Consider the following 22060-nt stretch of genomic DNA (forward strand, 5'->3'; position numbering starts at 1 on the left):
GTAGGGGCCTGACTCCCCAGACGTTTTAGAGAAGTGACGCAGACCTGACTTTCCCCGCCGATTCAGGGAGGAAGCAGAGGCCTAGACGTCCAGCATGGTACAGAGAGAGGGCAGGCTTATACGTCAGGTCAGAATCTCTCATTTGTTAGTTTAACTTAAAAGGTCAGAGTCAACACGTGTAAATGCAAAGAGAAAGAACAGCGGTTACTCCCTACGGTGGCTTTTATAAAGATACGATGCGGTTACCTTTGCACTTCGCTCTTGTTAATGTCTAATTTCTTAGACAAAATCGTGCACTAACAGCGTCGTTCGGTCACCGCTGACTTCGGGCCAATTGGAAAGTACGCTTATTGAGTTTAAGACTAACCTAGAATAAAGGAACTACGCAAGCAAGTTCTTACCTGCTGTCCAGTGTTCTGTTCAGGCACGACGCGGATGTAGTACACGCCCGCCCTGCGCAGACGTAGCGTGCGCGCTGACGTCGAACAGCCGCACAGAGCGCTCCGCGGGGGCGCCGCGCAGTGACACTATGTGACTGGTTAAGTAACTATCGAGTGTACTACATTGCTTGCTTTTGTATTCACGGGCTGTTTACGGAATCATGCAATCTTATCGCCGCTATTTGGTTTATTTCAGAGACGTAACAAGAGCCAAATTTCGGCGGGTGGGGGCGGGGATTTTGGGGCTACTACAAATTTCGTGGTGGGGGCTAACTCTGCCAGTAATAGGCAGAGTGGAGATGCAGGTCCTCTAGCAAGTAATGGCCTCATAAAGACCTGCGAAGTACTCGGGTGCAGCCAGACGCGCAACACCCATTGGACTCAAAGGGCTTCAGCCCCCCCAGGTCGTGTGTGGCAGCCCGGGATGAGACACCTTCCCGGGCAAAAAAGCAGCCGCACCCGAGCACTTCACAGGTCTTTAAAAGACCATTTGCATGTTAATGAGGCCTTGCTGTTGTTTCACCCCTTCTAAGAGCCCTGTAGTGTCCTAGCATGGACACATTCTAGTGTTCATGCATGTGTGTAATACTCTTTACACCCACCCACCACCTACGTCACTGGGTCAGGTGACGAGGGTAATAAAAGGGCCGAGCGCACGTGCTCGACGCCAGTTCCCTACTACCCCAACTATGTGTCTGTTACTGCTGTCGAGCATGAGGGCCTAGGGCCCAACATAACAGAGCCCCTGCAGCTCCACTCTGCCTATTGTTTAAAGTTCAGCCCCCCCCCCCCGAAATTTTTGCTCAGCCCCCCCCCCCCCCGAAATTTGGCTCTAGTTGCGCCTCTGGGTGCAGCTGCAATTAGAGGGATGCCAGACCAGACAGCCTACATGACATGCGAGCAAATTCAGGACGGTGAGTGTAAAAATTCAGGACAAAGGGTCAAAATTCAGGACAAAAATTGAGGACAGAAGGTCAAAATTCAGGACAAAAATTTGCAACAAAAGGTACGTTTTACAGACACATCAGAGGAGGTTGCGCAATAGCATATAAGTAAATAGACAACCAACATAAGTGCAAGTCAAAATAAGTTTATATTTGAGACAATCATGCACTTCACGTTTTTTTAGTATGCGTACAGTTTTGAGCAACTCTGCAGGTCTTTTTGTGTTATTTCATATGATCATAATCTATTTATATGGTTACTGCACTGGGTTGTTCAGTTTAATATTTTGTTTGCAGTTCATGGTCCTGAGCAAACATGTGTGGTGAGAGAAGTGGTCGGGAAGATTTGTTCGGATGGACTATATTACTAGCATCTCATGTCTGAGTGCCACTGTGAGATATAAAGCAGCACGCATAGGATGTAGCTAAATGGGACTTGCACCGCTGGACTAGAGTGCAATCCTCCGAGTGACCAGCTTTGTGTCAGATGCCACTGGATTCAAGCTAGCCTGGCTGATGAGGGGTATTACCCCGAAACCGGTACCAGGATGCTTTTTTCCGGTCCAGTGAGGACCTGGCTTGGCAGTTCAAGCTGGACAGTTCCCATGAGGCAAAGGGTCAAGACTGATTTGCATATGGCTGGGTCTGAACTGGGGTGGCGAAGTGAGCTAAAGAATGATGATAGATTCAACCCAGATCTGTTACTGGGGGTGAGTGTCTGAAAAGTTTCAGCACTCCGTCCATCCTCTCCTTGTGTTTGCTTTGTTTGCCCTAAGTTGGCAGGGTATGCCCAGACGTGGGTTCCTTGCTCACTTTACCACTGGATTCAACCTAGCCTGGCTGATGAGGGGTGTTACCTAGAAACCAGTCCCAGGAAAGTTGGGGGAGGTCAGCTGTGGGAGGGGGGAGGGGTTGGGGTTTTCGTTGTTTGTTCATAGGCTAGTCCGACAGTTTGGAGGGATTAGAACGCGGATACCTGAAAACTGCTTGCTTACTATGAGTGCTGGGTCACTGCTCTATGACTGGGAAGACAATGGTTAGAACAGCGATCCAGCACGGGTCACCCTGCCCCCTGCGTGTAGTAACCTGGAATGTCCGGGGATTGAATGATCATCGTAAACTGCGGAAAGTCTTGCAATACCTTTACAGACAGGGCGTGGATGTGGCCTTCTTACAAGAGACGCACCTTCCAAACCACAGCCCCATGCTGCGAACTGGGGGGCTAGACATTTTACGAAGAGAATGTGCGTGTTTCATTTTTCCCAGAGTCTGCTTTCATTTTCTCATGCACAATGTATGGATTTAAGACAAAGCATACTTTCAGTGCTCTGGAAATAGGAACATACGGGGCAGGAGAGACGTGGTACTATCCTTGTGCTCTCTTCTGCTGTATATGCGAACAACAGCCGTTCATTGACTTGGTGCAATTTTCATATTTCAGTCTGGGGTGCAATGTCATCATCATTAACAGCAAATATACTTGCCCATTGACGTTAGCACAATTTAATAGGTCTCACATCAGCCAAGACCTTTTGATTTTGCTAAAATTATATGTATAATATATTCATCTGACACAAAGCTGGCCACTCGGAGGACTGCGCTCTAGTCCAGCAGTGCAGGACCCATTTAGCTACATCCTATACGTGCTGCTTTACATCTCACAGTGCAAACACAAGGAGATGATGGACAGAGTGCTGAAACTTTTCAGACACTCACCCCTGTCACAGATCTGGGTTGAATTCATCTGCATTCTTTAGCTCACTTTGCCACCCCATTTCAAACCCAGCCATATGCAAATCAGTCTTGACCCTGTGCCTCATGGGGACAGTCCAGCCCGAACTTCCAAGCCAAGTTCTCACTGGACCAGAAACAAGCATCCTGGGACTGGTTTCTTTTTTTTTTTTTTTTTTGTTTTTTATGTCTTTATTATCAAAGAGCACATGCTGACATACAACATAATGCGCCTACAACCCTGAGGCCGGCTGTTCTCCCACATACCTTCACAGAAGTCCGGTAGCTTATCCCACAACCCGGAGGTCGGGCATCGCTGTACCCCAAGTTAGTCCAGCCAAAAGGCAGTCCCAGTATTGTGGTAGTATGTCACGGCTTATATGCCCTCCCCTACTGAGGAGCCACAGTGTTCTTGTATCTTTTGTTAATCTATTCAAACACCCCAAACTCCCTCCCCCACCCCCCCAACCGCCCAACCTCTAGGCATCCGAACAGACCATCTCTAGCAGTGCATGCCCCAATTACTACTAGGTTGCGCGGTTCACTCTTGTTCCGCCCCCCCCTCCTGCCATTCCCTGAGCACTCCTGCCACTATCTCTCAAATCTCCCCACCCCTCGTTACTTACTCCCTTCCGCCTACAAATACATGTTCTGGCACCCCACACACGCGGCTTCCCTCCCGACGTCCATCAATCACCCCCCAGGTGACCTCCTGTCCCTCCGTTCCCCTGCTCCCGAACTGCCCCTGTCTCCGCGACCCCCTCCGGAGCCCCCCCCTGTCCCCTGAGACGTTCTGTGTATAGCCCCCAGAAATTCTTCGGCCTACTGCGCGGCGGGAGTAACTCACTAAACACCTCGGTTTGCGTACAGCAATACAATACATCCCGGGCCCATTGTTCCACTGTGGGCAATGGTCCTCTCATCCAACACATTGCCACCCTTTTCTTAGCTATCAATAGTCCCATGTCAACCATTTCTTAGAGTAACCCAGCAGGGCCACCGCCGGCTCCGGGGCCAGCTCGAGCTCCAGTAGTGCACCCAGTTTGCGGAAAATTGCCTGCCAGAACCTGTAGACCCCCGGACATTCCCACGCCAGATGAAAAAAACCCGCCCTGTCGTGCCCGCATCTCTCTAACACAGCATCCTCTCGCAGACCATAACGTTGTAACCTGTCCGGCGTATAATAAACTCTATGTACTTAAAATGTAGTAATCTGTGCCTCCCATGTAGTGAGATCCTACGTGTGCCCGCGCAACAATACAGCCACATGGCGTCATCTATTGCCGTCCCTAGGTCCTGTTGCCAGGCCAGCCTAGCCTTGGGGTACCGGTGTATTCGGTGCTCCATAGTTATCTTATATAGGTGAGATATTAGTCGACGAGGGCACTTGTGTTTGATGACATATGTCAGTTCCAGCACCTCCAGGGGCTATGCCATATCGTCCCCCAGTTGCTGTCGCAGCGCCCCCCTGACTCTGTGAAATTGGAAGCAATGCAGCTGCGACGGGGCGGCCACCCCTGCAGCCACCTCTTCCCACGTCCTCACGATGCCATCCTCAAACAGGTCTCCCATTACATGCAATTTGAGCGCCTTAAGAGCTCGCACCACACCCTCGTCCCTGCAGGGGGATAGCCATCGCGCCCACTCCACTGGCATTGCTGGCGAATATAGTAATGCCCCAGCCTGGTGTCTAAGTATACTATCCCAAGCATGTCTCGTGGAGTTCAGGGAGTCCAGGTAGCCCGTCCGGCGGACGGGTGTTTCAAATAGGGTCGCTGGCAGCGGGAGGGGTTCAGCGAACAATCGCTCCAGTATGAGGTACGGTACCGAGGCCTCCCCGTGTATCCAGCTGTATGCTTGCGCTCCCTGAGCCACCCGGTAGTATAATTCCATATCAGGTGCACCGAGTCCTCCCATATGGTAGGGTAATGTAAGCACCTGCCAGCTGACTCGAGCCTGCTTGCCCGCCCATGCCAACTTCAGTAGTGACCGACGCAGGCGTTCGAAAAATACCCGTAGTAACACCATGGGGATATTAACTAACAGGAAGAGGAGGCGAGGAAGGACCACCGTCTTCATAATCGATATCCTGCCGATCAAGGAAAGTGGGAGGCCGATCCAAATGTCCACGTCGTCCTCAAGTTTAGCTATAGCCCTACCATAATTCTCCCTCATCAATATTTCGGGGTCCGTGTGCAGTCGGATTCCCAGATATCTGATCGCTTCGTCAGACCAATGTAGCGGGAACTCCATCTCAAAGGGGGACGTGGATGGGGTGAGCGGGAAGGCAATAGACTTACTCCAATTCACTCTCAAGCCCGAGAGGGCACCGAAGTGCACCACTTCTCTCAGCACCGGAGCCAAATTGTTCTCTGGGTCCCGCACATACAGAAGAGTATCATCTGCATAAGTGGAAACCACGATTCTGTAGGTGGGGAAGTTCACCCCCCTCAAGCCGTGGTATTCACGCATAGCGCAGGCCAGCGGCTCCGCCACCAGCGCATATAGTATCGGCGACAGGGGGCAGCCTTGACGAGTGCCCCTGGAGATCTGAATAGCGTCAGTAACTCTGCCCCCCAGACGTATCCGTGCACTTTGGGCAGTGTACAGGACCCCATCATTCGCAGGAAGAACAGGCCCAGGCCCATTTTACTTAGCACCTGCCTCATGAACGGCCACTCCACCGAGTCGAACGCCTTCTCCATATCTAGGAACACCGCTAGTGCTTTGGCGTCTCTTCGGACATGCTGCATGGTTCCGAATACCGTCCGCAGATTGTAGGTCAGATTCCTACCAGGCATGAAGCCCGCCTGCTCCGGGGCCACCAGTTCCGGCGTTAACAGCGCCAGTCGCGTAGCCAGTATTTTCGCATATATCTTCGTGTCTATAATGAGCAACGACAGTGGTCTATAAGAGCTGCACTCTTCTGGGGGCTTCCCTGGCTTAGGGATGGCCACCAATATGGCCTCACTCATGGACTTAGGCATTCTACCCGTTTCGCACATGTCATCAAACAGCTGCGAAAGATGCAGCAGGAGGAGATCCGCGAAATTTTTATAGAAAGCAGCCGTGAGGCCATCTGCCCCAGGCGCGCTATTCGCACGCATGCTCGCCAGAGCTTCAAGAATTTCGTCCCTCTGTATGGGGAGGGCCAAAAATTCCCTATGGGCATTGGAGAGAAAGGGCACCTGTATGTGGTCCAAATATTCACGTATTTCGTCATCCATCCCCGTCTGCCGAGAGGCATACAGTGCCGTATAGTACGACCGGAAGCAGGCTGCGATCTCCCCCTCCTCAGTCAGTAGCTCCCCAGCGTCTGATCTGACCTTGGTAATGTTAGTTTTGCTCCTCCTGGCCTACAGTAAATTCGCTAGGACCGAGCCCGACCTCTCACCCTCCCCGTACACCCTCGCCGTGGCGTACTTCCCCAGGTGTTTGACTTCCGCATCCGCGGCCACGTGGTACTCTTCCAATAGCGTCTTCAGTTCCTCCGTAGCCCCGGCTCCCCCGCCCCCCACCTGTCTGGCCTCTACCTCGCCCAGTCTACGCTCCAAATTTGCCAGTCTCCGACGAATGTCCCGCAGCACCCCGGAATGTTTAGCCATGGCCACCCCTCTAATGTAGACCTTAAACGTTTCCCAAACCGTCTGGAAGCTGTCAACTGAACCCACGTTAGTGTCAAAAAATGTAGCAATAGCTTCTGCCAGTCCCTCCTTAAACAAGGGGTCCAATAGCGAATAGGGAGGGAACCGCCACGTGAACGGCGGAATGGATTTCCTAGGCGTGTCAATAGATAATAAAATTGGGGAATGATCAGACAAAGTCCGCGGCAGGACCTGACACAGGCCAACCCGCTGGAGGAGCGTCGACGACGCAAGCCAGTAATCAATACGTGTATGCAGATTGTGGTAGGCCGAGTAGTGCGTGAAGCCCCCCGCCTCGGGGTTAAGCGTCCTCCATACATCTGAAAGCTCCATTCGGATCATTTCCCTGTGTAACATCGTAGCCGCAGCCGCCGGTGCCCTAGCCGCCCCCCCGATCTATCCAAACACGGGTCCAGCACCACATTAAGATCACCTCCCCACAGAATCTGCGAATCACCACAGCCCCTCACCGTATCGGCCAATTTACCGTAAAAATCAGGACAATCAAAGTTCGGACCGTAGGCATTAACTAATAATAAATCTAGTCCCCTGCCCTGGTAGCGAGAGAGGACATATCTGCCCCCTCCGTCCATGGCAAGCAGCTGCGCAGCGAAGTCAGACTGAGGATTGAACCAAGTGAGTACCCCTCTAGCGTGTGTTGTAAACCCAGCTGCATGCACTATTAAATTGTGCTAACGTCAATGGGCAAGTATATTTGCTGTTAATGATGATGACATTGCACCCCAGACTGAAATATGAAAATTGCACCAAGTCAATGAACGGCTGTTGTTCGCATATACAGCAGAAGAGAGCACAAGGATAGTACCACGTCTCTCCTGCCCCGTATGTTCCTATTTCCAGAGCACTGAAAGTATGCTTTGTCTTAAATCCATACATTGTGCATGAGAAAATGAAAGCAGACTCTGGGAAAAATGAAACAGGCACATTCTCTTCGTAAAATGTCTCAGCCCCCCAGTTCGCAGCATGGGGCTGTGGTTTGGAAGGTGCGTCTCTTGTAAGAAGGCCACATCCACGCCCTGTCTGTAAAGGTATTGCAAGACTTTCCGCAGTTTACGATGATCATTCAATCCCCGGACATTCCAGGTTACTACACGCAGGGGGCAGGGTGACCCCTGCTGGATCGCTGTTCTAACCATTGTCTTCCCAGTCATAGGGCAGTGACCCAGCACTCATAGTAAGCAAGCAGTTTTCAGATATCCGCGTTCTAATCCCTCCAAACTGTCGGACTAGCCTATGAACAAACAACGAAAACCCCAACCCCTCCCCCCTCCCACAGCTGACCTCCCCCAACTTTCCTGGGACTGGTTTCTAGGTAACACCCCTCATCAGCCAGGCTAGGTTGAATCCAGTGGTAAAGTGAGCAAGGAACCCACGTCTGGGCATACCCTGCCAACTTAGGGCAAACAAAGCAAACACAAGGAGAGGATGGACGGAGTGCTGAAACTTTTCAGACACTCACCCCCAGTAACAGATCTGGGTTGAATCTATCATCATTCTTTAGCTCACTTCGCCACCCCAGTTCAGACCCAGCCATATGCAAATCAGTCTTGACCCTTTGCCTCATGGGAACTGTCCAGCTTGAACTGCCAAGCCAGGTCCTCACTGGACCGGAAAAAAGCATCCTGGTACCGGTTCGGGGTAATACCCCTCATCAGCCAGGCTAGCTTGAATCCAGTGGCATCTGACACAAAGCTGGTCACTCGGAGGATTGCACTCTAGTCCAGCGGTGCAAGTCCCATTTAGCTACATCCTATGCGTGCTGCTTTATATCTCACAGTGGCACTCAGACATGAGATGCTAGTAATATAGTCCATCCGAACAAATCAATAGTAATATAGTCCATCCGAAAAATCAAAAGGTCTTGGCTGATGTGAGACCTATTAAATTGTGCTAACGTCAATGGGCAAGTATATTTGCTGTTAATGATGATGGCATTGCACCCCAGACTGAAATATGAAAATTGCACCAAGTCAATGAACGGCTGTTGTTCGCATATACAGCAGAAGAGAGCACAAGGATAGTACCACGTCTCTCCTGCCCCGTATGTTCCTATTTCCAGAGCACTGAAAGTATGCTTTGTCTTAAATCCATACATTGTGCATGAGAAAATGAAAGCAGACTCTGGGAAAAATGAAACACGCACATTCTCTTCGTAAAATGTCTAGCCTAGCAGTTTATTTTCTTTTTTTCAGTTGTGCAGACTCCACTCAAACTGGCTTGAGGGATCTGTAAAAGGAATATAAACCCTTACCCCCTTACCGTTACTGATGCTGAAGAAATCTGCTGAGAGTACAGGGGTTGTTCCTGGTGTGGTGATCGCGTGAACCTGTCTGGTGGAGTGTCTGTGGCACCGCACTGACTGTGAAGTTTGGCACTGGATTGCCTATTGTGCCTAGTGCTCTGTGCTGTTCACGTTTGAGGCACGAAAACTTGCTAATCATTACAGTTTGAGACTAGAGGGGGAGCGGTGCCTGAGGGATGATTGCGAAGGAGCGCCTACTGGCACAGCGGACATTAAAGGAAAGTGGCTGGTACAAATCACCACCGGACGAGGTGCTGTCTGGGGGCTGCAGCCTGATGTGAGCGCTGGAAGCATTGTCTGGCCGTCTAAAAGATGGCTGATGTAGACTGAGCTCTTTTTGTGGGCCCCGGAGGTTTGGGATCGCCATCGTCGTAAATCCTGAGTAAACCTTGGAAATCGAGCCTATCAAACCAAGCTACTTGCTTCATATTGCTAACATATGATATAATATTAATATAATATAATTGCTCCCCCACAGACTATTGTTTTTGGATTTTATCTTTTGCTTTTTGAGGTTTGTGTTTGCTTACCTATTTAATTTGCTCCAATTTTACGATGTAATCTGTTTTGCTACCTAATCAGCTCTTGATTTTTAATTCCTCCCTTGTTTATCCTACTCCCCTATTTTATCGTGTTTGTTTACCTATTTAATGTGATCCATATTAGCACTGGAATCTGCTTTTACTATCTTATCTGCGCCTGACTGTATTTCCTCGCTTATTTGCCCCCTTGCTTGATTCATCATATCTACCGTGCTTGTTTTACCTTTTCTACCCTACTGAACATCAGTGATGTAATTTGTTTTGCTATCGAATCTGCTCCTGATTTTATTCCTCTCTTGCTTAGCACTACCTCCTTATCTTGCCCCCGATTTTTCGACCCCACACTCTCCCAGCGGCCCCCCCCCTTGGCTCACAATCCTCCTCTCCTCCCCTACCCCCATCTCCTTTAACTTCCTTCTCTTCGCTCTGTCTCCCTCTCACGTCCACCCAACATGCCCCTTCACAGCACTGACCATCACCCTTAGGACCATACCCTCTCTAAACACGGCCCCAACTCCTGGACCATTCTCTACCCCCAAAATCTCTCCAAACACGCAAGGAAAAATTTCAAACATAAACTCCTCCTCCGCAACCCTGAAACACTCATTGTCGATAACTACCTCAGCCTCACCTCCCCCATTATTACCAACTACATCTTCTACTCCAAACGCCCTTCCAAATGGAAGAGCATCTTCCTTCAACACCTCCCTATCTCTAAATCAACCAATATACCATATGGATTTAAAATATCCACCGCTCCCTCCCCAGCCTTTCATGGTGATATTGATATCTCCATCTTCACAACAGGTAACATCCTCATACAAGGGGGAACAACCTTTACAACGCAACTCTTACAACGCACTACACTTACAACGCATTTTTTACAACGCAACATCCACTACAACGCATTCCATTACATCGCATGACACTACAACGTATTTTTAAAAACTACCTTTACAACGCATTCCATTACATCGCATACTACCTTTACAACGCATACCATTACAACGCATAATATTACATTGCATTTAAGGTAAGTATTGGATAGTATAGGGGTAAAACCCCTATACTATCCAACACTTACCCTACTGTTGCACCCCCTGGAGTTAGAATAGTAAATTTTACCCCTACACTATCCAACACTTACCCTACTGTTGCACCCCCTGGAGTTAGAATAGTAATTTTTACCCCTATACTATCCAACACTTACCCTACTGTTGCACCCCCTGGAGTTAGAATAGTAATTTTTACCCCTACACTATCCAACACTTACCCTACTATTGCACCCCCTGGAGTTAGAATAGTAATTTTTACCCCTACACTATCCAACACTTACCCTACTGTTGCACCCCCTGGAGTTAGAATAGTAATTTTTACCCCTACACTATCCAACACTTACCCTACTGTTGCACCCCCTGGAGTTAGAATAGTAATTTTTACCCCTATACTATCCAACACTTACCCTACTGTTGCACCCCCTGGAGTTAGAATAGTAATTTTTACCCCTATACTATCCAACACTTACCCTACTGTTGCACCCCCTGGAGTTAGAATAGTAATTTTTACCCCTATACTATCCAACACTTACCTTAAATGCAATGTAATATTATGCGTTGTAATGGTATGCGTTGTAAAGGTAGTATGCGATGTAATGGAATGCGTTGTAAAGGTAGTTTTTAAAAATGCGTTGTAGTGTCATGCGATGTAATGGAATGCGTTGTAGTGGATGTTGCGTTGTAAAAATTGCGTTGTAAGTGCATGCGTTGTAAAAGTATGCGTTGTAACGTCATACATCCTCATACAAGCCTCGCCATCCCACCTTCGTCTACACAACATCTATCGCCCCCCGGGACCACCACAGCCCTTCATTGAGGACTTATCTGATCTACTGGCGCAATCAGCATTATCCAACTCAAAAAATCTCTTTCTTGGGGATCTTAACCTCCATTGGAATGATACCAATGGCCCCACCATCACCCTCCTCACTTCACTTCTTGAAATCAACGAACTCAAACAACTCTGCCAATCTCCAACTCACACTAAAGGATCCATACTTGACGTCATTCTGTCCAACGAAGATCTGACCTCCATTACCAATATCATCCCCACTGACTGGTCAGACCATCACCTTATACTGTTCACCATTGCTACCTCAGCAAACCTCCCCACCCCTAAAACTACCAGACCTAAGAAATTGACCAGAAACCTAAAAGGCATCCCCCCAGGTGTTCTACAATCAAAACTCCAAGCTCAACTTCTTCCCATTCCCCCCTCCCAAAATGCGAATGAGGTCACTGAACTATTTAACAATACTGTTACGGATATTCTTGATCAACTAGCCCCGCCTAAACTCAAAAACCAAAGAAACACCCCCTCAAACTCTTGGTTTAATACAGAGATAAATAATGAGAGGGGCACTCAGACTGTCGGAAAGAACCTGGAGACACCATCCCTCACCCTCCCATCTTGCACTTCTCAGCCATGCTAGATCCACTTACAAAAAACACATCCTCAAGGAAAAGGCATCCTTCTTCCGCACTCAACTTGATCGTGCCAAAAACAGACCCAGGGAACTCTTCAAAATCATCCGAAACCAAACTTCCCCCGCACCTCCAAATATGACAGCCTCATCAGACAGATGTGAAGAAATTGCCCACTTCTTCTCTGAAAAAATTGCCAAAATTGACCAATCCTTCCTTCCCACACAACTATCCTCCAACTCCCAATCCAATCTTGTCCTCACCTCTAATGCCTACTCCACATCCCCCCTTCCAGGTGACACTTTCTCTCCTCTGCCCTCTATCCTACCACTCCCCAGCGAGCCTCCTCACCCACCCATTTCCATACCCCCCCACCACTCCACACGCCTCTCACCTTCCACATCTCCAGTAACCAATTCCCCTAAATCTCAACTTAAGAACAGTGCCTCCTTGCTCAACTTTCTCCCCGTCACTGAGCTTGAAGTCCTCAATATAATTGGCAATCTAAAACAGTCTTCCCACACAAAAGACCCAATACCCTCCAACCTTGTCCCTGCCCTTAAGCACATCATCACCCCATTCTGGACCAAAATCATCAACACCTCTCTCTCCACGGGCTGTGTCCCCTCCTCCCTTCAGCTTGGTCAAATCTCGCCCATAATCAAAAACCCCAATGCTGACCCCAATGACCTAAATAATCTCCGCCCCATCACTAACCTCCCCCTTCTCTCAAAGGTACTTGAAAAATGTGTCCTACTACAACTTGACAAACACGTAGAAAATTTCAACCTTCTTGACCCCTTTCAATCTGGCTTCAGAAAAGGCTGCAGCACCGAAACGGCAATGCTCAATGTCATAGATGACATCCATCAATCACTTGACAATGGCGAGACCTGCCTTCTTATACTTCTTGATCTCTCCGCAGCATTCGATACAGTCAACCATTCAGCCATACTTAATGTGCTTAGGACCCGTTTCGGCCTTAATGGCACCGCCTACAAATGGTTCATCTCTTATCTACAACACCGTACTCAGCAAATCAAAATTCAAAACTGTCTCTCTACCCCCACTCCTGTCTCCCTTGGAGTCCCCCAAGGATCTATTCTCTCTCCCTCCCTCTTTAACCTCTTTATGGAACCCCTCACCCTCAATCTTAACCAAGCAGGCATAAATTACCACCTCTACGCCGATGACACCCAAATCTATTACAAGATTAAAACTCATGCTGACATCTTACACCTGAACAACACCCTTACCAAGATCCAAACCTGGTTCCATTCCAATCATCTCAAACTCAACCCTAACAAAACCGAAATCATTCTCTTCTCCCCCAAAAATAACCCTCTACCCGTTCAATCTTGGATCCCTGACCTCAATGCACTCAATTGCTCACTCACCCTGTCCAAGCCCGTCAAATCTCTTGGCATCACTATCGACAAAACCCTAACCCTTAATGTTCACATCAAAAACTCGGCCAAAGGAGCCCTCTTCACTCTCCGCCACCTCAAGAAAATCAAACCATTCATACCCACCGATGATTTCAAACTCGTTGTTCAGTCGCTTGTTCTGTAAAGTATTGATTATGGTAATGCCATCCTTAATGGAATCCACCAAGGTACACCTAGCTCCAATCAAAGCTGTGCTCAACCTTGCTGCCACGCTCATCACGGACTGCAAACGCTTCGATCATATATCCCCGGCTCTCAAATCTCTTAAATGGTTCCCTATCGAAGGCAGATCTGCCTACAAAACCTCCTGCATTAATCATAACGTCCTCCACCAAAACACTCCGCAGTACCTCTCAAAGAAACTTCACACTGCGGGCTCCACTCGACCTCTGAGAAGCACCAACACCCTACTCATGCTGACATCTTACACCTGAACAACACCCTTACCAAGATCCAAACCTGGTTCCATTCCAATCATCTCAAACTCAACCCTAACAAAACCGAAATCATTCTCTTCTCCCCCAAAAATAACCCTCTACCCGTTCAATCTTGGATCCCTGACCTCAATGCACTCAATTGCTCACTCACCCTGTCCAAGCCCGTCAAATCTCTTGGCATCACTATCGACAAAACCCTAACCCTTAATGTTCACATCAAAAACTCGGCCAAAGGAGCCCTCTTCACTCTCCGCCACCTCAAGAAAATCAAACCATTCATACCCACCGATGATTTCAAACTCGTTGTTCAGTCGCTTGTTCTGTAAAGTATTGATTATGGTAATGCCATCCTTAATGGAATCCACCAAGGTACACCTAGCTCCAATCAAAGCTGTGCTCAACCTTGCTGCCACGCTCATCACGGACTGCAAACGCTTCGATCATATATCCCCGGCTCTCAAATCTCTTAAATGGTTCCCTATCGAAGGCAGATCTGCCTACAAAACCTCCTGCATTAATCATAACGTCCTCCACCAAAACACTCCGCAGTACCTCTCAAAGAAACTTCACACTGCGGGCTCCACTCGACCTCTGAGAAGCACCAACACCCTACTCATAATCCCACCTCTGCATAAAAAGAAAGCTACACAATCTCGCTCCTTCTCTGGCAATGTCCCTATTATCTGGAATGCCCTCCCAAAAAACCTGCGCTGTAATCCCTCCTATTCTAGTTTAAAAAAAGACCTCAAAACCCACCTCCTCAATAATTATTGGGGTTCCTAACCTGTGTCCTACTCCTGATCTCTTATCAATCATACTATATTTGTTCAGTAATATATACCCTGTTCTCCTGTTTCACCATTTACCTAATTACTTAAATGTATAGCTCCTGCCCCTGTTTATTTATCTGGTTTTGTATAATGCTCATGTTGTTTGTACTTTGTATATTTCAAATTATTGTTACACTACCTTTCATATGCTTTTATACCCTATGTGCCTTATACTATCCTTATCTTGTAAAGCGCTCTGATACCTCTGTGTCTAGCCAGCGCTATATAAAACCTTCAAAATAAATAAATAAGGGTAAGGGGGAGCACATGATGAATCTATTACAGCGCACTATACAATACATTTCACAATAGCAGGAGTGCAGAGAAACAATTTGCGGAGCTCCATATAAAGTGTTGTCATAACAGGAGTAAACATTTAGAAGGATCATATTAGCATAGAATCATTAATCATTGTAGCATGTCTACATAGATGTGCAGAAGGTGTATGACATGAAAGCAACAAGGGAATTGCCTGATCAATGCTAACCTTGAGATATTGAAATGTCCACAGTATAAAAAAAACCCAGCACAAAAAGATGCCACCAAGATATTCACTAGTAAATCAGAGCATAAGCATGAAGAGTGGACGGAAGCAGGGTAACGGTAGGAGAGCAGTATAGTTATATCAAGAAGATGAGGATCACAGGTGGGACAGTATAACCTAAAGTGTCATGCCCCCTCACGTGTAGCTTGTTTTATGTGTCAGCAGATGTACCGAGGTGATATGTATGAAATAAAGTTTCTATGATGATGATGATGATATCATGCAAACCCCTAAGGTTTACGTCTCCACTGACTGTAGCTTGCAGGACACAAATAACCTCAATGGTGCATGATATGTTTCTGCTGACTGTTGTAGGAAAATGATGAAGAAGGAAAGCCATATGTACAGTACCTAGTACAGGTCTTTACGTGGGATGAAAAAACTGGGGGGGTCTGTCAAAGGGCCTTGGCCGATGTAACTAAGGGCGTGGCTTAAAAACACATAAGCTAAGAAATCTGTTCTTAGCATATTTTGCCGCCCGACTGGTAAATTTGCTGCTTCTGTCGGTGCATCCAGATAAATAACACAATAAGTAACAATCCACCTAGAACAAGCCAGGACTTTTGGCTTTGTCAATGGTTGTTAGTTGCATAAGACAAATAAGCAACAACTTTGCTTCGTTGTAAATAATATTGAAAATGCTTCAGTTCTAAAATGATGACACTGTGAAAGAACTGTAACCAGTCTCTTTGGAGTTACATCAAAGGCAGTGAAGGGTGGAACTGCAGCAGAGTTAAGATTTGTTTCCACCCTGAGGATTAGGGCAAAAATGGTGAGACGAATAGGGACCCATCTCAGCACCTGCTTTTTAGAACTGCACCCGACGCTGAGCACAGGCAGGACCCGGCTCACTTAAAGCCTTGACCTAGTTAAGCATCCTGATTCGTGAGGCACCGGCACACACAATATCACATTCCATCTGTGATTTATTTTGCAGTTAGTTGCAAGGTGACATTGATATATGTATATTTACTGCAGCTAATATACTACCACTGTCCACAGCCTGCATTTCCACAGTGAAAAGCACAATAAGAAAAAAATCCTTTTTAATGCAAGAAGAATACCAACAGGTCAATCCACCAGGGGGCGTGTGTCATAAAGGTTTTTTTGTTGTTGCAAAGTCTTTGAATCACGCTTTGACAGCGAAACATATTTTTACAATGCAAATAACTTGTTTTAAGAGTGGGGAAAGAGTTTCTGAATTTTGAAAGGGGTTTTGCAACACCTTCCAAATTGTAAACATGAGACGGAATGAAAGAGCTATTCGCATCCTCTTTGTGAGTGGCAATGTAATGTAATGTAACAGTGGTTTGTGACCTCAGTTGTAGGTGCAAAGCACCGCTTCACAGCTCAGCTTGGAAAACCTTAACAAGACCATGGAAAAAGACAAACTCTTTCACCTCAGGCAGCTTAGGTCAATTAACACCTATTTATGTCTCAATTAAGCAGCCTTTACATCCCCAGATTAACCAGTCCCCACATTTACATTTCTTTGAAGCAACCTGCACCCTGGCTGCCCCTCCCTCTGAATCACTGCACAGGAAACTCCCCCTTCTGCGTGAGCTGAGCCATCTCAACTGCTGAACATTTGTCCTTTGGCCCCAGGGCTAAAATTACGGACAAATGCTGTCCGTGAAAACTTCCTTCACGGACAACGGACAGAACAGTAAATTCACGGACTGTCCGTGAAAATTACGGACGGTTGGTCACCCTACAGCCTACAGCAGCTCAGAAACTGTATGTGTGCCCAAGAAGCTATCTCAGCCCAGGCTGGCACACACTACTTGGGGGGGGCTGAAGCCCTTTGAGCTGTATGGGCATTGCGCGCCTGGCTTATTTCAGGTTGGGTGCTAAATATCTGCTATGTATGATACATGCGAACCTTGTGTTGCCCAAACTCGGATTTTTCTCATCCTGCTGAAAGATGGCGACTGCGCTCTAAACATGGGCTGTGTGAGGGGCTTTTGAGCGGCCTGCATTTAATACAAGCTTTGTGAGACAGAGGTAGGGTGGCCAATGCGCTGATTATTTACTGGTAATCCTCATAGTACGCGCACAACGTGCCATTTACTCCTCCCAGACCCCCACCTTTTCTTTCAGCGCCGCTGTCCCAAAGAAAGCTTAGATTTGGGTTACGTTGTCCAAGGTGTAGCTGTTTATTCACATCAAACAAGGTATTCAAACCAATACGAAAGGACAAATATCCTATAATTGTATATATGTAATATTTGTTTTGTTTTATCAACTTTATTTCGGTCACTAGGACCATGAAAGAATGCAACAAGTATACAGGAAAAAATATGTCACACAAAATGAGTTAAAATCAATCATAAAACAATTGATCTAAAATTGTCAAAAGTGTTCAGTCAACTGTGTTTAGTTTTATACAGCGATTACGACTAAACCACATTGCTGTTAAAAATTTTGCAACTGCAAATACAATTGGGGCCGATAAGTCTGTTTTTAAAATTCTAAATGCTGGGAGATATTGCCTAAAGCCAAGATTTTTGAGCAGTGGGACGAGCCAGTAGTTCCTTGCTCTTTGGTAAGCTGGACAAAAGAATATAATGTGCAAGTCAGTCTCTCGCGAATGAACACAAGCTGGGCATTGCACTGTAGGCTGGGAGTGTGTCCAGTGGTCCGTGTGCGCCCTGAAGGGGAGAGTACTATAGCGCCATTGCATATATAGCTTCCTTGTATTTGATGGGCCGATATCATCAAAAGCGAGCTCCAGATGATATGAGTCTTTGAACCCCAGGAAGTGTTCAGATAAGGACCCTGCCTGAACATTCTTGATTGAAACGCGTAGGTTGTGCTCATAGTAAACCTTGGAGATAGATTTGCGTGAGATCCTACAGCATGCATTTCCTGGATCAAACCACAAATCTGGTCTTCCTAGTGACTCGCATGTTTGTTTGACATATCTTAACCATGGAACTTGTACGGCTTTTGCAAGGCGCAGAATCTCTTGAAGCTCAACTCTATAATTAGAAAGTTCCGGTGTGCTCCATATTTTGCGCCAAAATGTTATGGGTTTGAGTCCCAGCTCCTCTGTAATAGGTCTTAGGCCCAGATCTAGTCTTAGTGGGAGTAGTGGGGTACTAGATGGTAAAGCTGCCAATTGCCTTAGGAAGTTGTTCTCCGTGACCTGCAATTTCTGGGCGGCAGTATGCCCCCATATTTCACCCCCATATAGCACTGCCCCTCTTGCCTGGGTTTTATAGATTTGTAGGCGGGGACCAAATGGCTTATAGATCAATCCTTTTGTCATCCTAGATATGCCACCCGTCATCTGAATCAGTTTCAAATTTGCCTTAGTTCGGTGTGAATCCCAAGTCATAGACTGGTTGATTGTTACCCCCAGATATTCGAACGTGTAAACCCTCTCTAATCTGGAGGACCCTATCAAGGGACTCGGGCGTGTTGGGGAGGGCGGGTTGAAGATCATGTACTTGGTTTTAGAAGCGTTGATCTCCAATCCACGCTTCACACAGAAGTTCGCAAATCCGTCCAACACCCGTTGTATGCCCATGGGGGATTTGGAAAGCAGCAGGGTATCGTCTGCAAACATAATGGCAGGAACCCTGCTGCCAGCCAACCTGGGGGCATCGATGTTACTCAACCCATTAAGATGGCTAATGACCCCATTGACAAAGAGGCAGAAGAGGGTCGGTGCAAGCACACAGCCCTGTCTGACCCCCCTGTCAACGGGGAAACCATCCGAAAGAGTTCCTCCTCTGCCACACCTTACCCTGGCAAAATTTCCCTGGTGTAATCTTTTCAAAATTATCAAGATATCGGCGGGAACTCCTAAGTCCGTCAGGACGGCCCATAGTTTGTCCCTGGGCACTAGGTCGAAGGCCGCTCGCAAGTCCACGAACACCGTGTACAAGCTGCCGCCCTCGATTAAGACAGTCTTCCAATATAAGAGATTCAGACGGAAAATCTGGTCAGTAGTTGAGATGCCTCTTCTAAACCCTGCTTGATAGGGACTCATGATTTCGCATTCTTCAATCCAATCTTGAAGGCGATTAAGCATTAGTCTGCCGAAAATCTTTTGAGGAACATCGATGAGACTAATGGGTCTGTAGTTGGCTGGGAGCAGAGGCGAACCCTTTTTGAATATGGGGACAATCTCTGCGCCCAGCCAAGTGTCAGGCACCTCCATACCCCCAAAACGGAATTGAATAAGATCGTTAAATAGGGTGCCCAGACATCCGGTTCTTGCTTGAATAGATCACCCGGCAGGCCATCCAGGCCTGGTTCCTTGCCTGATGCCAACCCGGCAATAGCTGCTCGGACCTCCTTTGTTGTGAGTCGCACCACTTCCAAAGTAGTGTTAGCCGTCTGGGTGGGAGTAGTCATTTCCCCTTCAGGTGACTTGTATAGAAACTGGAAATGATCTTGCCATACCCTAGCTGAAATGTTAGGCTCTATTGCTGGGGCCAGCTCCTCGGAACCTGTGTTCACACAGCGCCAGAATTTGCGCGAATCCCTGCATGCCAGGGAAATAATAAGTGTTTCCCATTTTTGGTGCTCCCATTCGCTTTTAGCATTAGTGATCAGAGACTTGTAAGCCGTTCTCCTGGCCCTAATTTCCACGCTTCCCTTGCCCGCCTTAATAGATGTCAGTAAATCGGTTTTTGCCTTACGGCATACAGTATTATACCAGGTGGGGTGGGGCCGGCAGCATGTCCGTTAGCCCTGTTTGGTATAGTGGTAAGGTTTTCGGACGCCGATTTGATGAGGTCTTTGTGCAGCTGCCCCAGTTGTTTGTATGCACCCTGGGTGGTACCGAGCACCATGAGTGCCTGGACCTTTTCAAGTATGAGAATTACCCGGGCGTACAGCCTTAGTATCTTCCCTGAATTGGAAGCTAATTTCTCCCATTTCACTCTACGTCTGTTGTTCGTAAGGCCTAACCCCGCCTCAGATGCCACCCTCTGTTTCTCCATGGCCTCGAGACCAGGATGGTCATATTCCAATTCCAATGCGTTATGGTCGCTGTCTTCCCTAGATGTCACCCGGAAGTCTTTGATGAGCGACCACGAGGCTAATGGGACCAGAATATAGTCGAGTCTTGACTCTGTGCCCACTCTATTGTAGGTGCATCTTGGGGGGATGTCAGATTTTATCCTTCCATTGCAGGCCCGAAGACCATGTTTCAGGGTTAGGGATGTAATTTGTAGAGCCAAAGGGGTCCAAGCTCTTGGGGCCGGGGCTTGCGATGGAGGTACAGACCACACCAGGTCCTCCTCCTGGGCCAAGCCATCCAGTATGCCCGAAAGGGGATCAAAGTGACAATTTAGATCGCCCTCTATTAGGAGAGGGATGCCCTCCGGAATTTCATCTAGGGCAAGTGCAAGCTCTTCAATAGTGCGCGACTCCTGTGTAATGTTGGCTGGCCTGGAGTAAACATTTATCAGCAGAAGGCTGTTTGCGTTTGGCCATTCCAACAGTACAACTAAAATGTCCTCCTTATTTAGTGGAAGGACAGCGGCCCTACATCCCAGGTCGTTAGCCACCCAGATTGCCAGACCTCCCGAAGGACGCCCTCTACCCCCCCATTTCGCTTGTGTGGAGAATGTAGCAAAGCCTGTACAGGTGACTTCTTCCCTCGCCCAGGTTTCTTGGAACAGGCATATATCTTTGTCCTGGATGAAGGAACTCCAGACCGGGCAGTTCACTTTATTGCCCAAGCCTGCCACATTCCAAGATAAAATCTTAAGAGAGGAACAATTAATTCTCTATGTTGGTAAGTTTGGGAGCGCAACCGTTCCAGGGTCGTTCCCTGCTGATAGGTTATTAGCTAAGCTGCCAGCTTGGACGGCCATCGCCTCAGTTATATTATGTGGAGGGGTAGAGGTCCTTGCACATGTCTCTCCATTTATATATTTCTGGTCATAATTATCCTTCTCCATGGGGATTGCTTGTCGTATTTTGGGTGTGAAAATCCTATTTTGGGCCAGGTCCTCCTCACCCCCCGTCTTATTTGGTCAATCCACCCTATCTAGGCTGCTAAACCTATTATAGGTGGGAAAATGGTCATGTCGCGGAAATCTGGGAAGAGGGTGGTCGCCTCTTTCACTTGGGGCCCATTTACCTCCTCTCCTGCGTACTAGTTCCCACCCCTCCTCTACCTGCTCGCGTCTTGGAGATGGATAAAAGAAAGATAGAGGAAGCGATTGGATAGAAGTCCCCTGTGCATGGTGTGGCCATCCACATATGTGAGAAACAGTAAGGGGGTCCCAGAAATTGATCAAGACACAGTCTCCATGGATTAATTTCCTGGTATTGCCTAACCATGAGACTCTCCTCACCATAAGCACCTCACTATGGATTCCTTCCGGGAGGGGCCTATTGGCAGAGAGCCAGTGGATTACCTTATTTTTCAGGGCCTCCACTGGTTCTCTAGTAGAAGGTTTTAATTCTGGAATACCTGTTAGGATGACTGTGTACAGAATGGCCTCCGGTGGCAAGTTAATTGATCTATGTTTTGTAACATTACCATGTGCCCCCAATGCGGGTGCAGCTAACTTCTTTTGCGGGCTTACACTTACTACGCAAGTTGGGGCTTGGGAGTTTGTAGCTTCTAGAATTGATGGTGTGAGATGATGTGTTTGTATAGGCTTAGATGGAGGGCGCCCTTCCTCCATTGGAGGCGCTGATGGGAGCGTCTTGCCACTGTGGCTCGGCC

At 47.7% G+C, this 22060-nt stretch overlaps 1 protein-coding gene and 1 pseudogene across 9 annotated transcripts in view; one reads left to right on the forward strand and one right to left on the reverse strand.

Annotated features, from left to right (window-relative positions):
- Positions 1-530, reverse strand: part of TDRD5 (tudor domain containing 5) — a 1318580-nt gene extending 1318050 nt beyond the window's left edge. For 8 of the 9 annotated variants that reach the window (XM_085601794.1, XM_085601799.1, XM_085601798.1 and 5 more), the window contains exon 1: positions 402-530. The gene's annotated coding sequence lies outside the window, so the exon portion shown is untranslated. Of the gene's footprint in view, positions 1-246; positions 361-401 lie in introns of those variants that run through there. The other variant, XM_085601792.1, reaches the window with a different exon arrangement.
- LOC146833891 (uncharacterized) overlaps positions 1-22060 on the forward strand; it is a 33362-nt pseudogene that overhangs the window by 6097 nt on the left and 5205 nt on the right.

Source organism: Triturus cristatus, chromosome 4_2 (assembly GCF_964204655.1).
Source record: "Triturus cristatus chromosome 4_2, aTriCri1.1, whole genome shotgun sequence".
Classification (NCBI taxonomy): domain Eukaryota; kingdom Metazoa; phylum Chordata; class Amphibia; order Caudata; family Salamandridae; genus Triturus; species Triturus cristatus.